A 12,397-nucleotide genomic window follows, 5' to 3' on the forward strand; every position below is an offset into this window, starting at 1 on the left:
ATCAGCCTGCGTGCGGGGAACAGAGCATAAGTCCTCTAAGTGCTGATCCGGTCGGGAACAGAGTGTCAAATTGTGCGAAAATCGAGTTAAAGTGTCTGACAGACTATGCAAGCGAATGATCATCCGAACGGATGGCCATCCGGGCGGATGGCCATTCGAACGGATGGCCATTCGAACAGTGTGTAGGTTTATGTTGTTGGTGCATATTTGTGACAACAGCTTAGATTTGGTCTTTGGATATCTTGTAATTAGTAAAACGATAAACAGTTAGCGGGTTTAGCTTTGAAATAGTTAGTTGTAATGTTTGGGCTAACTAAACCCACCACATTGGGTGATGGGGGGCGAATTGGGCTTACACCAATTCGCAGCCCAAGAGTGTTTGACCTAGCCCAACTTGTAAACCTTGTGTTATATAAACAAGGTTAGGCTTTAGGGTTTAGGTTAATCAGCCAAAAACAGAGTTTAAGAGAGTAATTTCGTGAGAGCATACAGCTTGGACAAATTTGGTTGTTAGGGTTTAGATTGATTGTAATTCCTTGTGATTGATAATCAATAGAAACCCGGTTTAAAAGTGAATTGTTGATTTCTGTTCCTACACGTTTTCTGCTAAATTCTGATCAAGAGGATTCCGCACTCTTGATTAGATTCACAATTCTGTGAAAGATCCATACGACTCAAGGGGACCTACAATTGGTATCAGAGCATTAGGCTCTTGAAGGCTCGGTTCAGAATTGCAGACTGCAGATTCGGGTGGAAGTTGGCTGCAGAAACCGGAAGATAATTTTGAAAATTTTGAAACCTGAAATTAGGGTTTCGAAATTTTTCTTGGTTTGATATAATTTTCGAAATTTTTCTTAATCAGAATTGGCTGTTTTGATGTTACTGTGTTTCTAGGTTTGCTGATTTGCAGGTTTTCGGGACGATTTCGGTTGGATTTTGAAGAGTATTTGGCTGGAATTCGAAGATTGTTCTTGGTTTTCTTCATTAAGTTCATCAAATTTGTGTCAAAAGTTTGCTGATTTGGTGGTTCGATTTTGCAGGAACTGTTTGAAAAATCCAAAAAATCATCAAAATATTCGAGAAGATTGAATTTCCAAATATACAGACCAGCGAAATTAATACACTGATCTAAACCTGCGAAATTAACTGACCAGCATAATTGTCGGTGAAATTAAATCCAAAGGCGACTTTGGTAACCGTATAATTTTCCACAGCGAAATTATCACGGTTTCGGCGATTTTATCAGTCGTAGACCTGCGAAATTAACAGCGAATTTGACAGCGAAATTACCCTTTCAGTGAACTTCAGTAGCAAAATTAACATACTTGGACAACGAAATAGTGCAGCGAATTTGTAGTGACATAAGCAGCGAAATTAGTAGCAAATTTAAAAAGGTGGAAGATTTTTTGGCAAGCGTCTTTTCGAGTTTTCGACATTATATATCATTGGATTCGTCTTTTCGAGACGATTCTAAAGGTGTAATTTAGTAACCACTGTTTTCGGAGATATTTTGTACGGTTTTATCAGTCTGTTGCGTTAAAATGTCGAACATGACAAATTTGAATGCACCTAAGATGATGAAGGTGGAGAATTATCTTACATGGAAGAACAGCTTCAAATCCTTCATTAAATCTCAGGATGCACGCATGTGGATCTGTATTGTAGATGGGTACACAAACCCAACACACGATTTTGAGGGCAGACCACGTAGAACAGACTATGTGAACATGCAAGAGGAAGATAAAAGGATGTATGACGCTGAAAAGAGAGCCTTAGCTGCTATCAAGATGTCCTTACCTGATAGCATCAAGCATACCTTCAAAAGGTACACTAATTCAAAGGATATGTGGGATGCATTACAAAAGCGATATCAGGGAAATGAGAGTGCCACTCAGGCATTCATGGCAGAGATAGTGCCAGTTGATGAGGCTGAAACTACTGTTAGTGACGCTGAATCTGTAGTGAAAAATGCTGAAACTAAAGTGGATGCTGAAGTAGAGAAAGAGAGTGAAGCTGAACAGGTTATTGCTGAACAAACTACAAAAGTTCATGAGGAAGAGGTACAATCTAATTCTGTGTGTTTAAGATGTCGTGAATTACAGGGTGAAGTTGACAGGCTGAGAACAGAAAACCAAAGTCTGGTAAGCGAGATGTCTAGCATAAAAGAGTCAAACTTCTTTGCTAAAAGAAACGAATCTTTATACTTGAAGAAGATAAGAGGTTATGAAAGTGAAATTGAATCTTTAACCTGCACACTAAACGAAAAACTTCAAGTCATAGACTTAGCTCATGACATGATGGCTGAGAAAACAAAAGAGCTTTCTGAAAAAAGCAAAGAGTTGTCAGATGCACAACTAAAAATTGTTGAACTTGAAAAGAAATTAGGTCAATTCAGAGACTCTACTTTTGTTATGAAGCACATGATGGGTGGGTTAAAGAAGAGTAATGACAAGACCAGTGTGGGCTTCCAGGGCTTTAATGAAGTCTCACCTCCTCTTAGTTATAACTATTCTTTCCTGCCTGATGAAGATGAGCTAACAGACTTTATGTCAACTGCACCAAGTAGTTTCGCATCCACATCAAGTCAAGGTGAGGGGTCTGATAGTGATGATGCTAAGAAGAACAATAACAGGGAACCTTTGAAAAAGAAAAATTCACCTTCTAAGAGCAAAAATCAAACTTTTGTTAAAAAGATTAATTTTGTCCAAGGTGGTGATATGAAAAACGAAACAACTGTTATTGAAAGTGAATCAAATGTAGAGTTTGCTAAAAATAAAAACAAAGAAATATCTGAATCCAAGCAAACTGAACAAAATTCTTCCAAGGCATCATCATTATCTGATAAGGGATCTACCTCAGAGACTCCAGCTAAGAAGTCTTTGAAAAGGAGATCGTGCTTTAGGTGTCACATAAAAGGACATGTAGCTAGTTGCTGTCCTAACAAAAAGAGTGAAGCACAAATTAGTGAAAAACAGAAAGGGAAATCACCAGAGAAGAACGGTGATAGTGAGGAGAAAGGCTCAAATTCTCCAAAGAAATCTGCTCCTAAGCAACCAGAGAATGTTGATGTTGGTGTAGATAAGGCTGAAAAAGGAACTCCACAAGTTCCACGTTTTCAAAGAAATCAACCTATATTTCAGCCTAGATCTCCACCAGGCAGATATGAGAGACCTAGAAGCAGTTCACCTAGAATGAACAATTACAATTCAAAAAATTTCAGAAGTCAAGGTCAATATCAATATCGATACAAAAATAATGGTGGTCGACCTTTTTATAACAATGGCTTTAGAAATTATAATAATCAAGCTTCTTGGAATCAAAACTCAAGGTTTCAAAATCAAAATTTTTAAAGGTCTAATAGTCCAAACACGTATAGGAACCCTCAGGAGAGACCTTATGGAAATCAAAATCAAATTCCATCAACAGGTCTGAGATCCAAGACTCCAGTTAGGAGTAATGGATATTGGATGGATGTTCCAGTAGTTGGTGAATTTGGACGACCCAATACCATTAAGGCTTGGGTCCCCCAATCTAACTAATTTCTTAGTTGGTGCGTGCAGGAGCTGCTAAGGAGGATTATCAACTTATGTTGATAGTGGCTGCTTTAGGCACTTGGCGGGGGATGTGAGATTGTTGATATATATATATATATACATATATATATAGAGAGAGTGGGGATCCTACGGAAAGTGTGTTTTTCCTAAAAAGTGTAAAAAGTCATAAAACACAATAATTTCAGGCATAAAACACACCTAAAGCGCACAAATAATAGAATGAATATTACTAAAACATCATATTCAAACTCTAATAGTCCATAAAAACTTCAAACACACCATCGTAGAACTATGAATATAAAACACACAATGCTAAACAACATAAAACACAATAATATTTGTCATTCCACAATCAGAGCCTTAACATCTAAAACACAACACAAAACCCACATACATGATGTTTTAGTAATCTTCATCATATTATTTGTGGGTTTTTGGTGTGTTTTATGGTTGACATTATGGTGTTTTATGACTTTTTACACTTTTTAGGAAATTTGGACTTTCTGGCCAACTCCTATCCTATATATATATATATATATATATATATATAGGGAGAAGATCATGCGAGAACCACCTCTTATTGTGAGAACCGCGAGAACCAATGTGAACACACCAAAAATGCCTAAAAATAGCTAAAAATCACACAAATTTTTTTTTTGAATTTTTTAATATTTTTTATAAAAAAAATCGCTACTTTTCGAAGCCAAAAAAAAAATTAAAAATTTTTTTTTGGTTTCTAAAAGTAGCGATTTTAACATAAAAAATATTAAAAAATTCAAAAAAAAAAATTTTAGATTTTTTTTTTTAGATTTTTTTTAGATTTTATTAGGTTTTTTGGGGGTTTAGTTTTTAGCATTTTAGCTTGGGGGGGGGGGGGGTTTAGGTTTTTTTTTTGGGGGGGGGGGGGGGGTTTAGGTTTTTGGGGGGTGGGGGAGGGGGGTTTAGGTTTTGCAGGGGGGGGTTAGGTTTTTTTTAGGTTTTTTTAGCATTTAGCTTGGGGGGGGGGGTTAGGTTTTTTTTTTTTTTGGGGGGGGGGGGTTAGGTTTTTTTTAGGGGTGGGGGGGTGGGGGGTTTAGGTTTTTTTGGGGGAGGGGGGCGGGGTTAGGTTTTAAATGGACAAACATATTGGTAATCATCTTGAACTGCTTTTCACTAAAAATTAAATAAAGAATAATCTAATAGTGTGAAAACAGTTTGATTTTGCTGATATGATCTTCTTACCAGTGATTCTCACAAAAATAGAGTGTTTATTGCTTTTTGTTATTTATTTATTTTCAAAAATATAAAAATCCAAAAATAGTGTCTTTTTCTGTTTAAAATTCTTAATGTACGGAAAACTGTTATTCTTGGAGGAATTGTTACTGATAGGAGAAGACAGTGTTAGAAAGCGAGTTCAAAATTTTAAATCAGACAGGTTCTTCTGTGTTGGACAAAAAGTTTTGCGTATTGGTGATAAGTTGAAAATGCTTAATTTGTGATACAATTTAACTATCTCTTGAAAAATAATAATTTATTTAACTTTGTTGAAAAATTCTTATGGTTTCTCGAGATGTTTGTTTTATAGTATACAGATTGAAGCAACTTGTTGCTGAAAAGTTGCTGTGAAGTGAGAAGATGAGAATTTGATTGGATGCATGGTAGAACCTCCTTTCTACATTGCAGACCAGATTGAAGAGTTTGAAGATTGCTATTCAAATGTTGAACTGGAGTTTACTCAAGTGCTAACGTTTTTTGAAGATTTGGTGACTGGATGCATCACCTTAGGGGGAGTCTGTTGCTGACAAAAGCTATTGAAGCTGAAGCTATCCAAAGACCAAAGACAGTGCAAGACTACATGAAGATTGCAAGAAGACTGAAGACAAAGTTATTTTATGAAGCTATTGTCAAGGGGGAGTTTGTTGGTGCATATTTGTGACAACAACTTAGATTTGGTCTTTGGATATCTTGTAATTAGTAAAACGATAAACAGTTAGTGGGTTTAGCTTTGAAATAGTTAGTTATAATGTTTGGGCTAACTAAACCCACCACATTGGGTGATGGGGGGCGAATTGGGCTTACACCAATTCGCAGCCCAAGAGTGTTTGACCTAGCCCAACTTGTAAACCTTGTGTTATATAAACAAGGTTAGGCTTTAGGGTTTAGGTTAATCAGCCAAAAACAGAGTTTAAGAGAGTAATTTCGTGAGAGCATACAGTTTGGACGAATTTGGTTGTTAGGGTTTAGATTGATTGTAATTCCTTGTGATTGATAATCAATAGAAACCCGGTTTGAAAGTGAATTGCTGATTTTTGTTCCTACACGTTTTCTGTTATATTCTGATCAAGAGGATTCCGCACTCTTGATTAGATTGACAATTCTGTGAAAGATCCATACGACTCAAGGGGACCTACATATGTGAACAGTTTAAGTTTTTGATCATAGTGTCATGTATAAACAAACAGCAAGTGTTATCATAATCAGATCATCTGGACGGATGGTCATCCGATCGGATGACCATTCAAACAGATGGTCAGAGGGTGAAGTTTCGTAAAATTTTCTTAGCTCTGAGTTAACAGAAATGGTGTGACGACGTGTCAAACAAAGGAAACATACCAACCCAGTTTGTTCGATCGGATGGGTATCACCCCCTTTCGAACCGACGAGCTGTTTTTGATGGAATTTCATGTTTGGACCCATAAGTGGGTCCGTCTTCCGGCGGAATTCAGTTTTCAAGCCGACTCTCGACTAAGGAACGAGTCAAGAGTCTGATTTCACCAATGTTTTGTATAAATAAGAAGAAAAGTTCAGAAAATCAGTTGTAAAACACGAAGTTTATCAAATCCGAGCCGGAAACATGTGAAATTCCGTTAGATCTGTTATAATTAGTTTGATAATCCTTTAGATCTTGTATAAAAGTTGTGAAAATCCTTTAGATCTGGAGCCTATCTTGGTTAAATGGTGCTCCACAACAGTTTGCATAAGCAACCGAGTGGAAACCACCTTCAAGAGGCCCAAATCAGTTGCTTTTCGAGAAAAAGTTGAAGTGTTCATGTGATTCTGATGCAGAATATGGTGTAGAAGTGATTAAAGATGAAGATTGTACAAGATTTGAGGAGAAATACTTACGAAATGGCCTTCAATCGCGAGTAAAGTGACTGAGAGTGACTTGAGTGCGTGTGATCGGATGGCAGAGTGAAAGGTGAGAATGAAGGGTTAAGTCACCTATTTATAGGTGACAGTGACAGCCTCATTCGAATGGGTTAAGTCGATGGAGAAGTGCAGGCGATCGGATGGCTTTCCGGTCAAATGGCCATTCGGTCGGATGGTCATCCGAGCGGATGGTCGTCCGATCAGATGTCCATTCGGACAGCCAATTCTCGTTTGCTAGTTTTCCGACTTTGGTTCATTTTGCGAGCTAGGTTAAGTTGTTGCGTTGCGTATTATTGTGAGTGATCATTATTATCTCATTATTATTCCCCTAGGTATCCAATAACAAGAGTAACTTCGTGGTTCGGATTTGTGTTAAAACTAGTCTCTCGTTTATCATGTATCAAAGCATCACAAGTGTCAAGTTTCTAGAATATACACATCGTTTGCTTATAAAGCATCACAAGAGTCAAGATTCACATTGTTCATATATAAAGCATCACAAGAGTCAAGATTCACATCGTTCATATATAAAGCATCATAAGAGTCAAGATTCACATCGTTCATAATAAAGCATCGCAAGAGTCAAGATTCACATAGAGTAAAAGTTTCACATAATTTAACAAAATTTAAGATTCAACTAGTATCATTTCTCATTATGATCGATCGTCTCGAGTGTAAAAGCATCACACGATAGGAAGTATGACGAGACTTGCTGAGATAATAAAAGTATCGAAATGTTGGGCATTACATTAGTATCCCATCCACTCTAATTTCTAAACCTAATATGTTTTTGCTTAATTTAAAGTTTCTATAAGATTTGTTCTTAAATTAAATCCTTGATTATCCCTTAATACACAATAATCCTACTGCTTTCTTCTGATAAAAGTACTATAGAAGATAACTAGAGCATGATGAATAGGATAAATCGAACATGATGCCTCTAATGATAATTAAGAACTCTCTAACATAATGATGTCACTAAAGTTATTCCGGATTAAGTTTTTCCTAAGACTAATCTATTATCTCTGGAATAATTACAAGAACTCCTAAGTTGCATGCTTCATTTAAAATTCTAAGCTATAAGGTTAAGTGACATTCCTGAATACATTATAATGTACAATACCATGACCCGTAAAGTTAAGGGCTTACGCATAGAAATAAGTACATTTTTCTAGTACATTACATACTAAAATTTCACTTGTACAATTTTTTGCATTATAAATCAACTATAACACTCAAAAGTACCAAAGGAAAATGAGTGTGCTGATAAGCAACATATGTACAAAGAAATAAATGTTTGAAACTGGAAAATAAGATGTTATTCACCTTACAACCACTGAAACCTTAAAAGAGGATTGCTCTAAGGTCCATAGTCAAAATACAAGTACAAAATCCCAACTCTAAGGTTCTTCAAAGGAGAATCTCACTGCATAATTGTGCCATTAGACTAGACATAAGCAACGAGACTATCCATTATTCAGAAGAACAGTTGGATAAGTTAATTAGGTAGTCACTTACTAATGATATATAAGTCTGCTAATTTTAATATTCCAATTAACACATGATTAGTTGACTCTAGTTCTAAACGTTTCCTTACCAGAATTCAACAAATAACTAAAATGAGAGTTAGTGACAAAATTAAATGTTAAGGTTATAAGAACCATAATAAGCAGTCTTCTAACAACGCTTTTCGATACTTTATATATTCTGAAGATTAATCAGAATATAGTATCATAATTAAGCTATGTTATGAAGGTTATGAGGTTTGCATAGCCAACATAAAGTCACACTTACCTTAAACTCTCATATTATTTGTTCTCAATATCTGGATAAAACATCACTAAGATGAAACTAGATGATACCTTACACTTTCACAACTTTTGTTATCATGCAAATGAGAATTTGACAAAAGGAAAACGAGACCTATAAATTTCATCCATTATAACCGAAATTCATGAGAAATCATGACATGGTTAATGAGGATGATTTTTATCAAATCTCATTCTAAGTGATTTTAAATCATGATGTTAAAGGCCCTAAATTATTACTTGGCTTAAGGAATAAGTATGGATCCACCATAAGTCATTCATTGACATTTGTGGACCTTGTTCCAACTGGAATATTCAGACATAATTCATTTATTAATTAAAGACTATCTACTTGTATCTAAATTTTGTCGCATATGGCCCACGGTCTTGGAAGAAATCTATTCATATATATACTTAATAAGATTTCTATTAAATATGTCCCTAAGTTTCTTATGATATCTAGACATTAAAGAAATCAAATAAAGTCTAACATATATATGATAAGTTCCCACATCAAGTACCTCATTGAAACTTCTCTTGTAGCATTTCTAGAGATATCAAAGATCAGTGGGAGCATTAAGTGTCTTAATAATAACTTGCAATAGTTGCACGAGGTGGAGGAGTGAAAACTTCATATTACTTCAATTGACATCTCTTGTACAAGACACTACTCTATCTCGACACCGTTCTATCAAAACTGGTCTCCTTAAAATATAATGCTACTCTTACAAAAGTTTTATTGTTGCTTAATTGTGGGCACACTTAAATTTCTTACCTAAACTAACATAATCCTCAACAAGAGAAACTACAACGAATAATATCATTAATTTATTTCTCTATTAGAATACGTTGGTCGTTAAATATTGACCCTAAGCATGATGAGTTCCTAAAGATTTCTAAGGTTAGTGGGAGCAGTCAAAGTCCTTATCATGACTTGCAAGGAATACAAGAGGCGGGGGGAAGAGAGTCATTAAATTTTACTCTGAATTTAACTCCGATTACACCTCTTGTATACCATACTGCATCAACTCTTACACACTTAAAATACTAAAAATGATAGCAACCTAACCAAGACCTAATCCATAAAACTGAAACTTTTAATAAAACCCAATAATCAACTTAGGAGGTTATCTAGGTTTAAAAGCCTACTAACTTTGATGATTACATAACCTCCCTAACTGAAGTTGAAATGGATTTTGGAAAAGTTTATTGATCCTATCTCTTCAAATTAAGCCATTAGCGTCAATCAATCTTCTGAATGAAATAAATTGTTTTCTAGTAAAACTGATTTTATGTGTTCGAATAACGTTTGGGATTTGATTGAATTACCTAAGAGTGTTCATAACTAAACCAAATCCTAATATAAACGTTAAGACACTAAGAAGCATGATTGATTGTCAAAGGTTATACATACGAAGAGATAAATTATCAAAGATTTCTTTGAGGATTATCACTGTTCTAGTAGCTTATAATAGTTTTGAGCTGCATTAGATGAACATTAAAAACAATTTTCCCTAACAACTGGCTGACATATTTACATGTTCATAAAACAACCTGAAAGTTCTAAACTTAAGGTTAAAGAATAGTTTGTCTATAAGCCAATAAAATCCATGTATGGGTTAATGCAAACATCATAATGTGATGAAATCTTAACGCAATTATTTTCATCAAGAATCAAGTGGATTAATGTACCTACCTCAAAATGAGTGGGAGAAACTAAGATAAACTTGTATATATAGATGATATTCTTTTGACAAGTATATGTTACAAAAGTCAAAGTATTGTTAACACAAACTTTGATATAATAGATCTCAGTGATATCTCTTACGTGATAGATATCATAACATACCGAGATAGACCCAATGGGACATTAGTTTTGTTCCATAAGTTTAATCTTAAATGGGTCCTTAGATATGTAACAATCAATACTGCTCTCCTTTAGAGGATAATATGGTAAATGAGATCTTTTCTTTATGCTTCATTAATTAGAAGTCGTATGTAAGTTTAAGTCTATACTCGTTTAGATATTACTCACATTGCAACACACTAGATATGTCTAGATTAATGTGAAGCATCTAGTATTACAATATCTTTAAAAGAAACGAGAGACTATAATTTAAAGAAGAAGTGAGAACTCAAACCGGTTGATTACTTTGACTTTGTAATACTCAAAGATGACAAAATGTAATTTCGTGTATATCTTTACGTCAGCAGACAAAACCTATCTCATGGAGGAGTCACAATGGACTGATAGGAATAATAAGGGACTATGCCATATAGAATTAAAACGAGTATCCAGCTAGTGATATGTGAGTTTCCTATAATCAATGTTGTAAAAGAAGGTCTCTGAGGCCGAGTACTCTTCGAGTAATCGCTACAAGGTAGGCTACCGGGGCGATTTTCTTCAACTCCACCTAATTACTTGGAATAACTAAATGCAGTCAAACTCGACCGCAATCGGATCTAGTAGGTCAATAGGCGAACTATTTGTCCTCAAAATTCCTAAATTGAATTCAACTTTGGTTCTTTGAAGTCGACTTCATCCAGATTCCACCTATTTGAACAAGTAGTTTTTTTATTTATACTGATATTCACGTATTTTGGTATAAATATTTGTAAATATTCTTGTATTTGACATATATATAATTTCTAGAAAACTAATTTCTTTATAATTTAACATGTTCGAGTACTCCTTAAGTACTCTCTGCCTAGGTCGAGTACTATCAACTCCCCAGTCGGCCGACTAGGGAGTGTCTAGCAACTTTTACAACCATCCCTATAGTTGGTTTTGTGTTCGATTCTTTGTTTTCCCTTTATTTCAACCTTTGTTTTTTTAATTTTTTTGGCTGGCCGGTTGGCCTTTGACTTCTTTGTTTTTCTTTCCTTGTTTCGTAATTTTTTTGTGATGTAGCTTTTTAAATTCTATCTTTTACACATTAAATTTAAGTTACTTCTAAATTAATACTAGAGTTTTATGCTTATATGTTGATTCTTATATGTGAATTTAGTAAATCTTAGGGGCTGTTTGACAACATCTGAATGGTTAAGTGCTGAACCAGTAAGAGGTCTGAACCATTAAGAGCCTGTATAATGTTTAACCGTTCGGAGGCAAATGTCTGACCAATTCAGATTAGAGGTCTTAACCATTCAAACTATGTATAAATCTTAACCATTCAGAGGCAAATGTCTGAATCATTCAGACATCTGCTCGTGAAACAAACAGCCTGAACCATTAAGTGTTGAACCAGTAAGAGGTCTGAACCATTAAGAGCCTCATTAAGAGGTAAACAAACAGCCCCTTACTACTTATCCAAAAACGTTAATGAGAGTCGCATGATTCACTTAAACAAGTTCAATTATTTTGTTACACTACTTTTTTTGTTTATTTTATTACAATTTTTATGGTCTTATTATGGTTTCTTGATATATATTTGATAAGTTTATATTGTAAGTAGTGAGCCCAACTTTTTGTCTCGCCCGAGGCCCAATTTTTTTATCATTCATGGAGACGCCCTGACCAGTATAATGCTTAACCGTTCAGAGGCATATGTGTCACACCCCCAAATTACCACCTAGGGCGTGTCCCTGATGGAGGTGTAACGATTCAACAAAGAGCCACCAATCATATCAAACACAAGTTACAATATAATAAAATACCCAATTGAAATTAATGTAACGTCTGAAAAGTTAAATCAAAACCAAGTACTGAGCGGAAGCATAAAAGTATGAATGTATAAATGTATCGAAATCAAATCAAAATAACTATTTATTACGACCACGACCACTCCAGCAGCATCAGACAGCAAGCTCCCCAGTTCCTTCAATAATTACCTACAAGCATGTAAACAAGTGTGTCAGACTACGCTGGTGAGTTCAAGGTTTGTGTTCGTTTACCAAGTTGTGTTA

Source organism: Helianthus annuus, chromosome 14, assembly GCF_002127325.2.
Source record: "Helianthus annuus cultivar XRQ/B chromosome 14, HanXRQr2.0-SUNRISE, whole genome shotgun sequence".
NCBI classification, from domain to species: domain Eukaryota; kingdom Viridiplantae; phylum Streptophyta; class Magnoliopsida; order Asterales; family Asteraceae; genus Helianthus; species Helianthus annuus.